This window comes from Ovis canadensis, chromosome 11 (assembly GCF_042477335.2).
Source record: "Ovis canadensis isolate MfBH-ARS-UI-01 breed Bighorn chromosome 11, ARS-UI_OviCan_v2, whole genome shotgun sequence".
Taxonomy (NCBI): domain Eukaryota; kingdom Metazoa; phylum Chordata; class Mammalia; order Artiodactyla; family Bovidae; genus Ovis; species Ovis canadensis.
The window spans coordinates 34896972-34914521 of NC_091255.1; the positions used below are offsets into that span (position 1 = coordinate 34896972).

At 44.7% G+C, this 17550-nt stretch overlaps 1 protein-coding gene and 1 long non-coding RNA gene across 4 annotated transcripts in view; one reads left to right on the plus strand and one right to left on the minus strand.

Annotated features, from left to right (window-relative positions):
- The window catches only part of ZFP3 (ZFP3 zinc finger protein), a 100105-nt gene extending 94203 nt beyond the window's left edge, over positions 1-5902 (minus strand). For 2 of the 3 annotated variants that reach the window (XR_011259822.1, XR_011259823.1), the window contains exon 1: positions 5585-5892. The gene's annotated coding sequence lies outside the window, so the exon portion shown is untranslated. Of the gene's footprint in view, positions 1-5584 lie in introns of all 3 variants that reach the window. The other variant, XM_069603205.1, reaches the window with a different exon arrangement.
- On the plus strand, positions 5742-7338 carry LOC138447400 (uncharacterized). Its single transcript, XR_011259825.1, has 2 exons — positions 5742-6127; positions 6400-7338. It is a non-coding gene; the product is annotated as an uncharacterized lncRNA (long non-coding RNA).
- Positions 7339-17550: the final 10212 nt, after the last annotated feature.

Below are 17550 nucleotides of genomic sequence, written 5' to 3' on the forward strand. Positions count from 1 at the left end.
GAATGAAGCCCATGCTAGGAAGTATGGAGCTCAACAGGGTTCTGACAGCACTCTCTGTATCTGGTGAGATTATAGGATGCTATGGAAGAGAAGAGAAAGACTCAGGATTATGGTGGACATGCTACACAAATAGCAGACGCTGACTGAAGAGAGTGTGAGGAATGATCAGAGGAAAAGATTAAAGGCTCGAGACAGGAAATGGATGGTAAGAAGATGCTGATAAAAATTCCATAATATTAACGGTGAGTTGGGAGAGAACCTGAGGTTGGTAAGGAAAACATCTAAGGAAAATTGTGGCCATATTAACAGATAATATATGGAGAAGGTTGGGAGAAGGGACAAAAATGACTAATATGACTTTGGAGTTTATAGAGGCAGTAGATCCAACCAGTCCATTCTGAAGGAGATCAGCCCTGGGATTTCTTTGGAAGGAATGATGCTAAAGCTGAAACTCCAGTACTTTGGCCTCCTCATGCGAAGAGTTGACTCATTGGAGAAGACTCTGATGCTGGGAGGGATTGAGGGCAGGAGGAGAAGGGGATGACAGACGATGAGATGGCTGGATAGCATCACTGACTTGATGGACGTGAGTCTGAGTGAACTCCGGGAGTTGGTGATGGACAGGGAGGCCTGGCGTGCTGCGATTCATGGGGTCACAAAGAGTCGGACACGACTGAGCGACTGAACTGAACTGAACCAGAAATGAGTAGCAAGAAGAGCTATCTTTAGCCCAGTGCTGTGGTGCTCATGAGTTCTACAGAATAGGGGATGGTATATGTTGTCGAGGGTCACCCATTCAGAAGGTTAACATGACTTAGCTACAATGGGCCCAGAAGGAACCACGCTTGACTCCCTTGTATTTGGATGAAGTAAGGTTCTAGCTTAATTTTCTCCAGATGGTTACTACACTGTATCAATACCTAATTTTCCCTACTAATTTGAAATGCCTCCTATACCACAGTCTAAAATTCCATATATATATCTGGGTCCACTTCCAGACTCCTTTCAGTTCTCCTGATCAGTCTATTCCTTCTCTAATACCAAACTGTTCAACCTACTATAGCTTAAAACGTTTTAATATGTTAGAGAAAGTTCTCTCTTATTGTCTTCTTTTACAAAAACTTCCTGTCTATTCTATTTTTCCAAATGAATTTTAGTATAATTTTGTAAAATTTCCAAACTTACCCTGATGCTTTTATATCTATCACATCTCTGTATGTCTTCTCTTTTAGTGAGTTTTTCTTATATTTTCTAACTGGTTGTTATTATATATATGTTTGCAATGTTATTTTACTTATGAGTATTATAATTGGTCCCTTTATGTAATTTTCTTAGCACTTTTATAAGTCTAAAGCCTGTATTTTTAAAAAGATTTCTAAAACGCCATGGCAAGGATTTTTAGTTGTCTATCCCAATCTTCCCTCTTCCTCACCTCATCAACAACAGAATAATGAATTTACTTTTGTAGCAACAAGGCTATCTAAGGAAATGTATTCTCTAGCCTTCTTTGCAGCTAGATTTTGTGACATCACCAACTTCTGGCCAATGAGACAGTAAAATGCAAATGAAAGCACAAGGGACTTCTGGGATATCTACTTAAAGGTAAGGGGATACATTTCTTCACCCTCCTTGGGGCTGTGCCTGGGGCATTAGATGACAGCTGGACGTGCCACCTCAGACCATGCATTCACTAGCACGCCCTGGACCAGAGCAGGAAGGACCCTGGGTCCCTGGTGACTCTGTGAAGCTGCCAGACCAGCCCTGGAATGCCTGCCTCTGGATTTCTTTTATCTAAGAGAGAAATGAGGTTTTTCCTTGCTTAAGTCATTATGGTTTTTTTATTTATGAAGTCAAACTTGCTACTAACAGATACAATGGCCCCAGAGATTTAGCAAGGGTAACAGCAGTAGTGTGAATGAAGAGGAAACAGACTAGAGAAATGTTTGAGAGAACAAATCCTCTAAGACTTGGAGTATGATTGAATACACGCATGAGGTAGGTATAATTAGATGGATAGTGGTACCACCAAGGTTGGGAATATTAAGGAATAGCTAGTTTAGGAGGGCAGATGACAAGTGAGCTCTGACTTGGACAAGATGAGTTTCAACACATCCATACCGAAGTATCAAAGAATCAGCCAAAATATATTGGTCTAAAGCTTATAGCAGTCAAGAAGAGAGATACAGACTTGACAGTACTCAGCATAGGCAGTAATGAATACAGTGTGAGAACTGTCAGATACTGAAGACAGAAACCTAGAAAGTCAAAGCCAACATTCAAGACTACTCCAGTTAAATTCCATGTTCACTCCAGATCCTTCAACTTTTCTCCACCCTGCTCTCTGCCCCAGAAGGCTAACCTACACAGCACTCACCAACAGGCCAACAGTTGTGTTTTACCAATGGGGAGCCCCAACAGGAGGCTCAAAGGAGGGAGGAGAGTGAGGTCAGAGTATTTATCCTCCTGGTTCCTTCCTATGAGGTCTCCTTGAGCTCCTGGTGCCCTTCAACTGAAGTTCATTACTCATCTCAAGGAGTCTGTCCTACCCAACTGTCTTATATGGGTTCCAGAACCTCTCCTACCTCTTATCTCTTCTGGTCTAGGGCTGGTGACTACTCTGCTATTGCCAGTCCCAGGTTCCTCAACACCCTTCCCACACCCACACCTTTTACAACTAACTTCTTTGCAAATAAACCCTACTCAAATTATCCTAATTTGAGCAAAGTACCTGTTTCCTGTTAGGACCCTAATGATAAAGGGGTAATGAGAGGAATATAAGCCCTCCAGGAAGAGAAAGAAGGGTTAGTGAAGTAGAAGTACCAGAATACAGAGGCATAGAGGTCACCAAGGCCACGGCAGAGGGAACAACAAAGCATCACACGCAGCTGATAGATCCAGTAGGATAAGAGCTGGAGAACACCTGCTGAGTAGTTACAGATAACATGAGAGAACAGAGCCAGTGGAATGACAGCAGCAGAAACTAGGTGGCAGTGGACTGATTAGTGAATTTGCTGCTTCTTTCAGAAATTTTAGATGAAAGGAGAGGACCAAGATGGGCACTAGTGCAAAAGGCCAAAGAAAATCAAAGAAGGATTTTCTCCAATGGGAGAGAGTTGAATATGCTTATGTTAGAAAGGATGGTGCCAGCAGAGAGAAAGCTTAAGAGGGAAAAAAAGATGAGATCAGTGAAGAAATGAAGATTCTCAGAGGCAGGAGAGACTGAGGAAGGGGAAAGGGGGGATTTTGAGGGTGCCCTTTGTACTGCCCTTTTTCTCTGCCCAGCCTCCAGTCATCCACAGGATCATACCCTGAGGCCTCCGGAGTCACTCAAGGGTGCAGCCCTGGTCAGCTCCCTCTCCTGACACCTAGAAGGAACCTGATCTCCTACTGGAATCCTAAAGTCTTGGAAGCTCTTTCTGCTACCCCTAAAAATGAACTGGAATCTTCTTCAACTTTCCCCCAGTCAGTGCCTTCTCTAATTTTCCCATGGAAAAAAGGCAGACACTCAAAACCTGGATTTCCCCTTTCCATTGAAGTTTTTGAAAATTATAAATAATGTGTACCTATATAACTGTAAGAATTCATCATAGAGAATTTAGCTCTCTTCTTCAACCATGGTACTATTTGAGTTAGGAAGCGCTGTCTTAAATAAATTTCTCTCTAATGCTCATCCAAGAACAAGTTCCACAAGCTGGTATTTCAGTCCCTGTCTACTTCTGACCCCTCTCTGGCCTTTTTCCTTTTCACCACCATCTCTCCTATAGTTACTTCTTTTCTATCATCTAGCTCCTTACAAAATCAGCATTCATAAAACTCACATCTGTCTCACACCATATGGAAAATCATGTGTTCACAGAAAAACAAGATACAAGACATAGAAGTTAGGCATGTATATCTATCCCCAACTTCAACACTGGTTCAAAATTCTAACCCAGAAAGTCTTCCCAATTAAATTTTGCCCCCTCTGATTATTTTTACTTTGCATTCCACCAGTGCCACAATATTAATGCCACTTGTTAAATATTGTTTCTAGACACCTTCTTTATAGACACCTTCTTATGTATAAATAAAACCATCCTTCTTTTTTTTTTTTCCTTTTGGCCACATTTAGAGGCATGTAGGATCTTAGTTTCCAACCAGAACTGAACCCATGGACCCTGTAGTGGAAGTGAGGAGTCTTAACCACTGAACTGCCGGGGAAGTCCCAAAGCCATCCTCCTTTTGAATGATTTCCCCAGAGGTACAGATACACATTAGACCTTGTCCTCATGTGGAAACACTCCACTACTCATAGCACAAATTCAAATTTCCAAACATAATTTCCTATGTTTCTCAATTCTTCACTTTTCTAAATTTAAAATGAGTTTTTCCTGGAGAGAGAGAAGATGGACATGCCATCTCAGGAGCAGGCTCAGCACTTTTAGTTCTCAGTTCGGGGGATGACCAGCATCTGCTGGGTCTCCAAAGTTCAGAACAGAGTTTTCAACTCTGCAGACCTGTATTTCTTTTAATGCACTCAGAAATCCTCATTCACAAAATAATGATGCATAAACCAAATATCCACCAACTTATTAACCACGAGAAATGAAACTTTTAAAGGACCGTACTGCCTACATGAGGAGCCACATAAAACTCAAAAAATTCTTCAGTGGGCTTGCAATCATAGCAGGAAGGTTTTTGTGTGTTTGTTTAATGAACGATACTTAATGATTCTTGGCCTGGAATTAGGTTAGATGCAGAAAAGTCAACTAGAAAAACCTCTGAAAACACTAACTTCCAGGTCCCACCTCAGATCTCTTAGAGTCGGAATCTCCAGGGATAGGCTAAGTCATCTGTTTCCTTCTTTAGACCATAAGCAAGGACGTTCTATTCATCTTGACATTCCCAGTGCCTAACATATTTTGGGTACCTGGTAAACACACAAGGAATTTGTGTACATGTCTTGTCTACACAAGGAATCTGTGGTACCCAGGAGGAAGAACTGGGTATTTCACTCATTTCTGTATCTCAAGAGCCTAGATGGGGGTCTGACACATTGCTGCTGTCAGTAACTAGCTGTAAAAAGAAGCTCCTTTAAAGCACTGTTATCTACTTTTCCTCTGTTGTCTCCCTGTTCCCACAATCAGTAAGGCTCTATTAACCCTGTGCTCAAACCTACCTCCTTTCCATAACTAACCTTCCTATGCCAATATCCCGTCTGCCGGCTCTGGGCACAAGCTGCCAGGAGGCCTGGAGTTTTTGACACTGCCCGCCATTTCGTCCCCGCAGTTTACTTGGGGATGGACCATCTGAGGAAACCACAGCTCCCATCGGCCCCCAAGTCTGGACCGAGGAAGGGGGTGTCCCTGCTGCTCCCGTCTAGCGACTGACAGGCAGGGAACCAGGACGAAGACGGGCCCTGGCCGAGTCCAGGGTTTGTGCAGGTGGGGACCCGGTGGGGGCTTGGGGAACCATAACGTCCAAGGTCATATATCGAACCCGGATCTGGTAGGGGCCTAGACGTCGAGTTTCCGCGGGGCTCCTGGGCCAGGGGTTCAGGAGCCCAGTGCCCTCCGCCCCCCGCCGGGACGGGATGAGGTCTCACCTCAGGCAGCTACCGCCCCACACTCGCTCCTGTCGGGCTCCCCAAGCTTCTCCGCCCGCTCGCTCAGAACCCGCAGCTGTTGTCTTGGTTTCACGGGCGACGGGCATCGGCCACTTCCGGTACCCAGGCAGCACTCCAGCCAATCGGCACGCGCCGCACTCCCGGGAGGAACAGGTGGTCGGCTGGCGGGCGACTCCTCACCTTTTCCAGGCTTCCTTTGACCCGGTTCTCGCCCTCACACGAGCCCCACCTCGCCGCTGCCTCCCACACCAGCTCCCTGAAGTGGCCTTTTGCGCTTGGCAATGCCCACTTCTGTCCGAGGATCACCGACAAGCTGGGTCCTCCGAGTTTCCTAGAACGGCTCCAGGGATGCACTTCCGCCCTGGAACCGGCCGCTCTGCACGCTGATGTCGCTCCCCAAGCATTGATCTGGGCTCAAGAAATTGAAAGTTGGCTTCACTTTCTCCCCGAGCAGAGACTGTGTCCTTAACTTCCCCATCTGCATCCCTTATCCGTCACTCCTTTCGCGACTTCACGAATCTGGTAAACACAGACCCCTACATCCTAGGAACAGGCCAGTCACCTGCTGGGGGCAAAGGGAGACCCACTCTTGAGGTCAAGGAGGGGTTACTGGAGGGAGTGATGTTTAGGCTGAAATCTGAAGGTTGACCGGGAATTACCGGGGTTAAGAGTGAAGGGGACAGCGGTTCAGGCAGTGGGAACAGCATTCTACCATAACTTAACTTCCTTATTTCTTGAATAGCTTAATAGTTCTTAACTCAGCACCTGTGTACTTGTTACTTTCTCCGCCACAGCTATGGAAGCCGCGAGCTCCAGAGCCTCTGCTCTGCAACAAGAGAAGCTACCACAATGAGAAGCTGGAGTACAACAACTGGAGAGTAGCCCCATCACCACAACTAGAGAAAAGCCCATGCACCAATGGAAGACCCAGCACAGCCAAAAAAAAATCTTTCAAAAGTGTGGTGTCTGAATCTGCAGCAGCTGGAATGATGGTTAGAAATGCAAACTCTCAGACCCCACCCACAGATCTCCTGAATCAGAAACTGAGGTTAGAGCTCAACAATCTGTGTTTTAACAAGCCCTTCGGGAGTTCTGATGCAGTCTAAAATTTGGGTGTCACTGGTCCAGACGTTCAGTTCAGTCACTCAGTCTTGTCTGACTCTTTGTGACCCCATGGACTGCAGCACGCCAGGCTTCCCTGTCCATCAGCAACTCCCAGAGCTTACTCAAGCTTGTGTCCATTGAGTTGGTGATGCCATCCAACCATCTCATCCTCTGTCATCCCCTTCTCCTTCCAGCCTTCAATCATTCCCAGCATCAGGGTCTTTTCAAATGAGTCAGCTCTTCGCATCAGGTAGCCAAAGTATTGGAGTTTCAGCTTCAGCATCAGTCATTCCAATGAATATTCAGGACTGATTTCCTTTAGAATGGTCTGGCTGGATCTCCTTGCAGTCTAAGGAACTCTCAAGAGTCTTCTCCAATACCACAGTTCAAAAGCATCAGTTCTTCGGCGCTCAGCTGTGTTTATAGTCCAACTCTCACATCCATACATGACTACTGGAAAAAGCATAGCTTTGGAACTTTGAAGGCAAAGTAATGTCTCTGCTTTCTAATATGCTGTCTAGGTTGGTCATAGCTTTTCTTCCAAGGAGCAAGCGTCTCTTATTTTCATGGCTGCAGTCACCATCTGCAGTGATTTTGGAGTCCAAGAAAATAAAGTCTTTCACTGTTTCCATTGTTTCTCCATCTATTTGCCATGAAGTGATGGGACCAGATGCCATGATCTTGGTTTTCTGAATGTTGAGTTTCAAGCCAACTTTTTCACTTTACTCTTTCACTTTCATCAAGAGGCTCTTTAGTTCTTCTTCACTTTCTGCCATGAGGGTGATGCCGTCTGTGTATCTAAAGTTATTGATATTTCTCCCAGCAATCTTGATTCCAGCTTGTGCTTCATCCAGCCAGGCATTTCACGTCATACACTCTGCATATAAGTTAAATAAGCAGGGTGACAACATACAGCCTTGACATACTCCTTTCCCAATTTGGAACCAGTCTGTTGTTCCATGACCAGTTCTAACTGTGCTTCTTGACCTCCATACAGATTTCTCAGGAGGCCTGTCAGGTGGTCTGACATTCCCATATCTTTAAGAATTTTCCAGTTGGTTGTGATCTACACAGTCAATCTTCCCTGGGTTGGGAAGATCCTCTGGAGAAGGAAATGGCAACCCACTCCAGTACTCTTGCCTGGAAAATCCCATGGATGGAGGAGCCTGGTTGGCTACTGTCCATGGGGTTGCAAAGAGTCAGACACGACTGAGCAACTTCACTTCACTTCACACAGTCAAAGACTTTTGCATAGTCAATAAAGTAGAAGTAGATGTTTTTCTGGAACTCTCTTGCTTTTTTGATGATCCAATGGATGTTGGTAATTTGATCTCTGGTTCTGCTGCCTTTTCTAAATCCACCTTGAACATCTGGAATTTCACAGTTCACATACTATTGAAGCCTGGCTTGGAGAATTTTGAGCATTACTTTGCTAGCCAGATGTTAACAGTGTTTCATTTGATCAGCCCCAGTATGTGGGTTAAACAGGAAAAGGATAAGTTGTATCCTCCTAGCTACTCCCCTGCCTATCTGCTTCACTACACTAGCCAATTTAGAAGCCATCTGGAGCAACAGGGACCTACCAAGGGAAGAAGCCAAGGCATATGGTCCACAAATAGCCATTCTCAAGAGTGTATGAGGATGTGTATGACTGGGTAGGGGCTGCTGTTTCACAGTCTCCTAACAGGTTCAGGACGTCCATGGAATTGCTTCTTATATGTAAGTATGAGCAGTGTTGCTCCTCTTGAAAAAAAATGGCAGCCGGGAATGTCAGCCACCTCTTGAATTCACACAGAGATAGGAATATGGGAAATAAGAGGCATATGATTCTTGCTCACCCTTGTCCCTTCTCTTCTCTCTATAGGAGATGTGGGGAGAAGGGCTGCCAGTACTGGCCACTCTCCTCTCTTTGACTTCAAAACCGTGCCACTTCTCAGAGTAGCTTACAACTCTGATTTCGACCTAGTACCGATCATAATTATATTTTCTATCCTCTATGGACAACATTCCAAGCTACCACCAAACTGTTCAACACAGCATTCAGTGTCCCCTGAGATTTAAATAACATTGTAAATGTAAGTCTTTGTCAGGATTCTTGAAGAAATGACCAAAAGCACCCACCTTGGAAAACCTTCCTAGTTTTCAAAACCCTTTTCTCCCAGTCAATAATCCCGGGCCAGGGCCTGACCTAACACAGGGACACTGGCTTGGTAGCTTTCTCTTCCTGTAAATAGCTCTTCTCTTTCAACTTCACACATTTCACTCTTTTTATCACCATCTCTCCTTGAACCTGCCTTCCTTTCAACTGCACCAACCTCACAGTACATTCAACACACCAGAGTCTCACTCAGCACAACACAAATGCATCCTGCCTTATGTGACTTAGCCATTTCCTATGAATACACCTTTGCCCACACACAGAGTGCCCCTTGAGAGTCGGCACTCAGTTACACATCCACGAGAGCCTCCACCCATGCTGAGCCCATGTTCAGTGGGAAGCGACTGGCGCGAAATAGTCATATCTCATCTCCACACACTACAGCAACCGGCTGAAGGTGAGTCAAGGCTCAATTAAGTCTTCAGTGTTCCCTTCACACCTTCAGCTATGAAGATGCAAGGGAATAAAACACAAAGGCAATCTCCTTTTCTAGGGTCAACAATTACCCCGGGGAGCCCAGAGGAACCAGTTCTGAGCCTAATCCAGCAAGGTCATGTTAAAGAAGAAAAGTAAAGTCGCTCAGTCGTGTCCAGCTCTTTGCGATCCCATAGACTGTAGCCCACCAGGCTCCTCTATCCATGGAATTTTCTAGGCAAGAGTACTGGAGTGGGTTGCCCTTTCCTTCGCCAGGGGATCTTCCTGACCCAGGGATCGAACCCGGGTCTCCCACATTTCAGCAGACATTTTATCGTCTGACCCATGTTAACATCTTAACATCTGAGGTTATGTTTACATTGTGCCAAAATAGCAGATCTTTCCTGGACAAGTCCTAAATTGAAGAGGTGCCTTCAAGGTCCTGTAAGGTCCGCATCTCTCTCCCTCTCAGGTGAAACCGTGGCCCCTTTCAAATGGGGTGTGTGTGAGTGTGTGTGTGTGTGTGTGTGTGTGAGCACGCACGCTCAGTCATGTTTGACTCTTTGCAGCACCATGGACTGTAGCCCACCAGGCTCCTCTGTCCATGGGATTTCCTAGGCAGTGTCTCTGTTCACTGAGCCCCTCATCACAACACTTTGAGAAACAGCTGCTAAGTATAGTCTGAATTACCATGTGAGTGGAAATCATTTGCCATCCAGACCAAGGCAGTCCTACATGAATATTTCTGAGGCTCTATTTTGAGAAAACAACATGGGAGGAGTGTTGTGTCCAAGTCCAAGAATACTGGAGTGGGTTGCCATTTCCTTCTCCAGGGGATCTTCCCCACGCAGGGATCGAACCCTCATCTCCTATGTCTCCTGCACTGGCAGGCAGATTCTTTACCACTAGCGCCACCTGGGAAGCCCTTCAACATGGGATAAAATGCAGCAACACCTGGAAATCTCACTCTTCAGTGACTGGGCTATGGTTAAGTGTCAGGTAGAGAGGCAGAGAAGAGAAGGCTGCTCTGGCAGAGGGGTCAGTGCTGGGCTTTGAGGAAGGAGAGCTGGAGGTGGTGGCAGGAAATGCATTGGAAATAGACAAAAGCAGAATGTACAAGGGAACAAGTGATCAGAGGAAAAAGCAGAAAAAAAAAAAAAAAACTAGCCCAGGGCATGAGGCTCTTCTCCAGGGCTCTGGAGTCTTCACAAGGTCAGCAAAATAATGAGCCCACCTGAGGAGAGTGAGTGCGTGTGCTCAAGAGCCTCTGCTCTGCAACCAGAGAAAGCCTGTGGACCACAACAAAGACCCAGAACAGCCAAAAAACAGAGCCCACATGTCACCAGGGCTAAGACAGCGCTTCTAGTGTCTCTGTTCACTGAGCCCCTCATCACAACACTCTGAGAAACTACTGCTAAGTATAGTCTGAATTCCCATGTGAGTGGAAATCATTTGCCATCCAGACCAAGGCAGTCCTACATGAATATCTCTGCGGCTCTATTTTGAGAAAACAACATGGGAGGAGTGTTGTGTCCAAGTCCAAGTGTCTTCTACCATCACAGGGACATGTTAGTTCCCACTGTGACTAGAGAACCTGCAGAAGGCCAGAATGACTCCTCACTCTATCTTCATGATGCTGTTTTTCCAGCTCAAGACACAGCCCCTAAAAATCATGGATGATATTTGGGAAAGATGAAAACTTGAATTCGAAAAGATACATGCACCCCCAACATTCATAACAACATGATTTACAATAGCCAAAACATGGAAGCAACCTAAATGTCCATCAAGAGATGAATGAACAAACAAGAAGTGGTATAGATGGAGACAATGGGATATGACTGAGTCATAAAAAAGAATGAAATACTGCCATTTGCCACAACATGGATGGACCTAGAGATTACCACACTACGTGAATAAGTCAAACACAAATATATGATGTCAGTTATATGTGGAATCTAAAAAAATGATATGAATGAACTTATTTACAAAACAGAAATTGACTCACATACATAGAAAATAAACTTAGGGTTACCAAAGGGGGAAGGTGGGGGGAAGGGATAATGGAATTTAGGATTAACATACACACTACTATATATAAAATAGATAAACAGGGCTTCACTGGTGGCTCAGTGATAAAGAATCCACCTGCCAATGCAGGAGACATGGGTTTGATCCCTGGTCCAGGATGATCCCACATGGCGCGGAATAGCTAAACCCTTGCATCACAAATACTGAGCCTCTGCTCTAGAGTCCAGGAGCTGTCACTACTGAAGCCCACACTCTCTAGAGCCTGAGCTGCACAACAAGAGAAGCCACTGCAATGAGAAGTCTTGCACCACAAGTAGAGAGTAGTGCCTGCTCTCCAAAACAAGAGAAAAATTGTCACAGCAACAAAGACCCAGAACAGCCAAAAATAATAAATAATTAATTTAGAAAAATAAGGACCTTCCATAAAGCACAGTGAACTATATACAGTTTCTTGCAATAACCAATGATGGAAAAGAAGTTTGAAAAAGGATGCATCCAATCTATCTATATAACTTGTCACTTTGCTGTATACCTGAAGCTAGCACAACATGGTAAACCAACTATACTTCGATTTTTTTAAAAAACCCTGGATGCACTTCAGCGCTTCAACAAGATCCTTTTTCTGTGATGCAACCTCTCAGGTTAATGTGATCCCTTTGCCATCACCCACACTGATGACTGTTCTTTGTACTTCGTTTTCTCTTACGCCACACCCCTACCCACAATGCTGTCCTTGGGTCCAATGCCACTGAAATCCATAGTTGTGATGACCCTTTGGGGTCCCTCTAAAGCAAAAGTGTCCCTTTGTCTCTTGATGCTTAATTCTGCTGCCAACACCCATACGTTCTCTCTCTAGATTTATCTTGGGCTTGTCGTCTTCCTCCTTGTTCAAACTCTCTCTACCCCTGCAGCAGTGAGTTATTCACATGATCCTCAACTTCACTACATTCATGCCATATATGAAATCACGACAAAGAGATGTTATTCAGGTAGGCAAAAATATAGGCTTTCAGGCACAGTTTAAAAGAACAATAACAACAAATCCAGACCTTACAAATACTGAACATAGCTTCCAAAGCCCTCTTGTATATACTACCCAGGATCAGCATCTCTGGAAGCTTTGGCTGTCTACAGCAGCTGCAGAAAAGTCCTTCACAGGGGAACGTGGCTCAAAGGATTCAGTGGCTGGTCCAGGTTTACTCAGGTCAGAAGACGGGAAACCAGATTAGCACCCACATCTTCAGACTCCTCCCCAGGCTCTCCTCATTTCAACCTGGCTTCCTTCCTAGAGTCTCACTGAATACATACCTACCTCCATCTGGCTCAGTTGGTAAAGAATCTACCTGCAATGCAGAAGACCCAGGTTTGATCCCTGGGTCAAGAAGATTCCCTGGAGAAAAAATGGCATTCCACTCGAGTGCTCTGGCCTGGAAAATCTCATGGAAAGAGGAGCCTGGCAGTCCTCTAGTCCTATAGTCTAGCCCATAGTCCATGGGGTCAGAAGAGTCAAACATGATTTCATGACTAAACCACCCATCCATCCTTTAGAGGGGCTGTTTTGTCTAGGCCAGTTTTGCCACTATTTTGACCAACAATCAGTTCCAGAGAGGAAGTTTCAAATCTAACATCCAGAAAATCCACATTTGGTTCACATGCACATAAAGTGTCTCCCATCTACTGGAATAAAATCCTGCATGATAAGTGTATTTGCGTTACCACCTGGCTTCCATACTTCAAGACCTGGTTCTAAAAAATCACATCCACAAAGCCTTTCAGGCTTGCTCTCTTCTCATTTCAATCACTCCTTCACTGTCCTCCAATGACATTTGGCATTTGGGCTAATTTCACCTTTGCTATCTTGTATTCTCTTGTGAGAATATTTTTCATCTCCCCACCTAGTGATAAGAACCCAACCTGCCCTCAGGGACTGTGCCCAGAGCACTGCACTAATCACAGATGGTCTGTACATGTTGACTAGGAAATGCTTACCTGACAAAATCTTCTGTAATTAAGCTGAATTTTAACAGTGGCCTTAAGGAACAATACGTTAACCCAGAAGAATAATGGCAGGGATTTGGGACATAGGGTACAGCTGGTTAAAAGAGCAAATGTAGCCAGTTAACTGTGCAAAGCTCCTTCTATCGCATTGTTGTTGTTTAGTCACTAAGTTGTGTCAGGCTCTTTTGCTATCTCTTGGACTGTAGACCTTCAGCCTCCTCTCTCCATGGGATTCTCCGGGCACGAATACTGGAGTGGGTTGCCAATTCCCTCTCCAGGGTACCTTCATGACCCAGGGATCGAACCTATGTCTCCTGCTTGGCAGGGTGCTTCTTTACCACCAAGTCATCTGGGGAAGGCCTTCTATCCCATTAGATCAACAGTTATCACGGGGGTGGTAACTTTTTCACAGGGTGGATAAGGAACCTTAGCTGACCCTAGAGTCCACAAGTTCCATATAACATTGGAGTGTCAGTGAACCAAAATATAGCAACCAGAGGGATCAACCATCAAGCTTGGTTAATTTGTTCTTTATTTTTGAATAAGGCCACCCCTGGATAAACAGCAATCAATCTTATAAAGTTATACCTTCTAGAAGATCAAATTAGACCTTTCCTTAATAAGACTGAGTATGTAATTTGACCTACTGTGCTAGACCCAAGGGAGGACACGATGATCCAGGGAGTATCTGGGGTGCCAAGATGTTGGAAGAATCTGGGACTGTTTCCAGCACTAGTGGGCAAGGGTTTAAAGTCTCTAGAGCCCAAAGATACAAGCAGCATCCCTAGAGGAGATGGACAAACACCTTTAATTGGGAAAACAGGCCACACCTCCCATCATCCTATGCTGCTTAATATGAGATGTCTATATAGTCAAAGCTACAGTTTTTCCAGTAGTCATGTATGGATGTGAGAGTTAGACCATAAAGAAGGCTGAGCACCGAAGAATTGATGCTTTCAAATTGTGGTGCTGGAGAAGACTCTGGAGTGTCCCTTGGACTGCATGGAGATCAACCCAGGCAATCCTAAAGGAAATCAACCCCGATTATTCACTGGAAGGACTGATGCTGAAGCTGAAGCTCCAATACTTTGGCCACCTGATGAGAAGAGCTGACTCACTGGAAAAGACCCTGACGCTGGGAAAGAATGAAGGCAAAAGGAGAAGGGAGTGGCAGAGGATAAGATAGTTAGAGAGCATCACAGACTCAATGGACATGAATTTGAGCAAACTCTGGGAGACAGTGGAGGACAGAGGAGCTTAGCATGCTGCAGTCCATGGGGTTGCAAAGAGTGGGACACAACTTAGCAACTGCACAGCAACAAAACAACTATTTAAGACGTAGATTGGTTAGGGTGAGAGGAGAAAGGGGCTGAACCTGGAGGAGACTGGGATTCATGGAGAGGGACATGAATAATTACATTAGACCTTGTCAGAATCAGGAGACTCCTTTCCTTTGACAAGGCCCAAGTGTTAAACTATGTGAGACAGTGGACACTGCAGCCCCTCAGAGACCAGTCAAAAGACTTTTGCCCTCTGGAACAACACACTCAACAACAGCACACAATGTTCAGTATGACTAGGTTTGTTTCAGCCCTCAGCTTATGGGACTAGCCTTCTACTCTAAAAACACGAGAAATGAATTCTGCTTTATATCCTGAGATGTAGAATGTCTGTCTTGTGGGGAGGAGACCCAAAGAACGTTGCCTAAAGCCAGGCATCCGCTTCTAAGGGGTGGGTGTTCTAACTTCTGGGACAGATGATGAACAGAAATGACATCCACGAAAAACTCCATGACCTCCTCGGAAGCAGGTTTAACAGGTAGATCTGTTCTTTGGTTCAGTTCAGTTCAGTTCAGTCGTTCAGTCGTGTCCGACTCTTTGCTACTCCATGAATTGCAGCACGCCAGGCCTCCCTGTCCATCACCAACTCCCAGGGTTCACTCAGACTCACGTCCATCGAGTTGGTGATGCCATCCAGCCGTCTCATCCTCTGTCGTCCCCTTCTCCTCCTGCCCCAAATCCCTCCCAGCATCAGAGTCTTTTCCAATGAGTCAGCTCTTCGCATGAGGTGGCCAAAGTACTGGAGCTTCAGCTTTAGCATCATTCCTTCCAGAGAAATTTTAGCGTTGATCTCTTCTGAATGGACTGGTTGGATCTCCTTGCAGTCCAAGCGATAGCAATGATAAACCACAACATGCCATAATTTTAGGGCCAAAAAAAAAAAAAAAAATCCCAGGCTGCTTTGTAGACCAAATATTCCCAAATTTCTGGAGGTAAGAAACATCAGTAAAGCTCCCCAGGGGATTCCAGTGTGCTCTCATGTTAAGAATCCCTGGTTAGGGACCTCCCTGGTGGTCCGGTGGTTTAGACTGTGCTTCCACTGCAGGGGACATGGGTTCAATCCCTGGCTGGTGAGTGAAGATCCTGTATGCCGTGTGGTGTGGCCAAAATATAATTTAAAAAATATATTTTTAAAGAATCCCTGGTTAGACAATTGGGGAGCCACCTAGATCTGAGACCCAGCTGACTTCTCTGGAATTCAGGTGCTCCAGGCAGGTGTAGATACCTGAGTGAAAGTGGCCTTCTGACAGGAAAGAGGAAGAGGGCCCATCGTACCTTGTAAAGGGTTAGGGCCCAGCTCCTGTTGTTGCAGAGAGGTGAAAAGAATATTAGCTTAAACGCCATGAGACCCGGCTTCTGGTCCTGGCTCTACCATTTATTATTTCTGAGACTTTAATAAGTGGCTTAACCTCTTGGCTCTATGAAAATGGACACGACTGCCCTCATCACACCTGATAAGAAAACCACCACCATTACAAAGCTGACAGGTTTTGGCAAGAAATGAGTTTCTGGAGACATTACACAATTTAAGGTAATTTCCCCCAAAGAAATAAAGATAAGGTGAGCTGGTATCATCACATGACTCATAAACCTACAATCAATGAATATGTTTTGCTCAAAGGCTATGTTTGCTGTCTATGTGATTTCACAAGGTACTCTTTCCTAAAGATATAAGATCAAGTGGCATAGTGATTGTTAAAACTTTTCTATGGAGTTTTATTACATCCTGCTTTCATTTTTCAATGCTAACATTAGCATGCATGCTTGTGTGCTTAGTCGCTGCAGTTGTGTCCGACTCTTTGCAGCCCTATGGACTGTAGCCCGCCAGGCTCCTCTCTCCATGGGATTCTCCGGGCAAGAATACTGGAGTGGTTTGCCAGCCCTCCTCCAGGGGGTGTTCCCAACCCCAGGATGGAACCCATGCCTCTTATGTCTCCTGCATGACAGGCAGATTCTTTACCACTGAGCCACAGGGGAAGCCCAACATTAACACCATTACACAGAAATGCAAATATGAGGTTATAGAACATAAAAACACTTAAATGAAAACGGTACATTTTTGCCATGTTTGTAATTCTTTGGTTTACTTATTTTAAACAAGCTTTTAACTTTAGAACAGTTTAGATTTATAGAAAAATTGCAGAGGTATTACACAGTCTCATCTATCCCACATTGTTTCCCATATTAACATCTTACCTGAGAATGGTACATTTGTTATAATTAAAGAACCAACTGATACAGTTACTAATGTCCAGTATCTTATTCAGATTTCCCTAGTGTTTATCTAGTGCCTTTTCCCATGCCAAGATCCTATCCAGAACACATTACTTTTAGTTGTCATGCCTCTTTAGATTCTGCTAGGCTGTGCAGTACATTTAAAAATAACAATCCACAACATAACCACAGAAGGCATGAAGCAAATCAAAACAATGGCCAAGTTCTCATGATACTCACAAAGGACTCAGTCATTTGTTTATCGGTTCATTAGGGTGAACAGTGTCCAACTTCCTTCATGAGCTCTCAAACTGAGATTCCTGAAATTTTGTTTTAATTGGAGGGGATTGCTTTTTTCACTTATTGCATATTAAATGAATTTTTATCACATGCTTTCAAATTATTCAACATCTCATAAAATGCATGCAGTAATACCACACTATTATAAGGCACTTCCCTTAGTGAGCAGAAGGCAGGTTTCAGATTCCCAGGCCCACCTCGAGAGACGGCGCTTTGGGAAGATCCAGGATGGGGGCAGAGCTATCTGTATTTTAACTCCCAGGTGATTCTGATGTCTCAAGACATTACTAAATATAAAAGTCACCTTAGGACATCCCTGGTGGTCCAGTGGTTAAGAATCTGCCTGCCGATGCAGGGGACATGGGTTTGATTCCTGATCCAGGAGG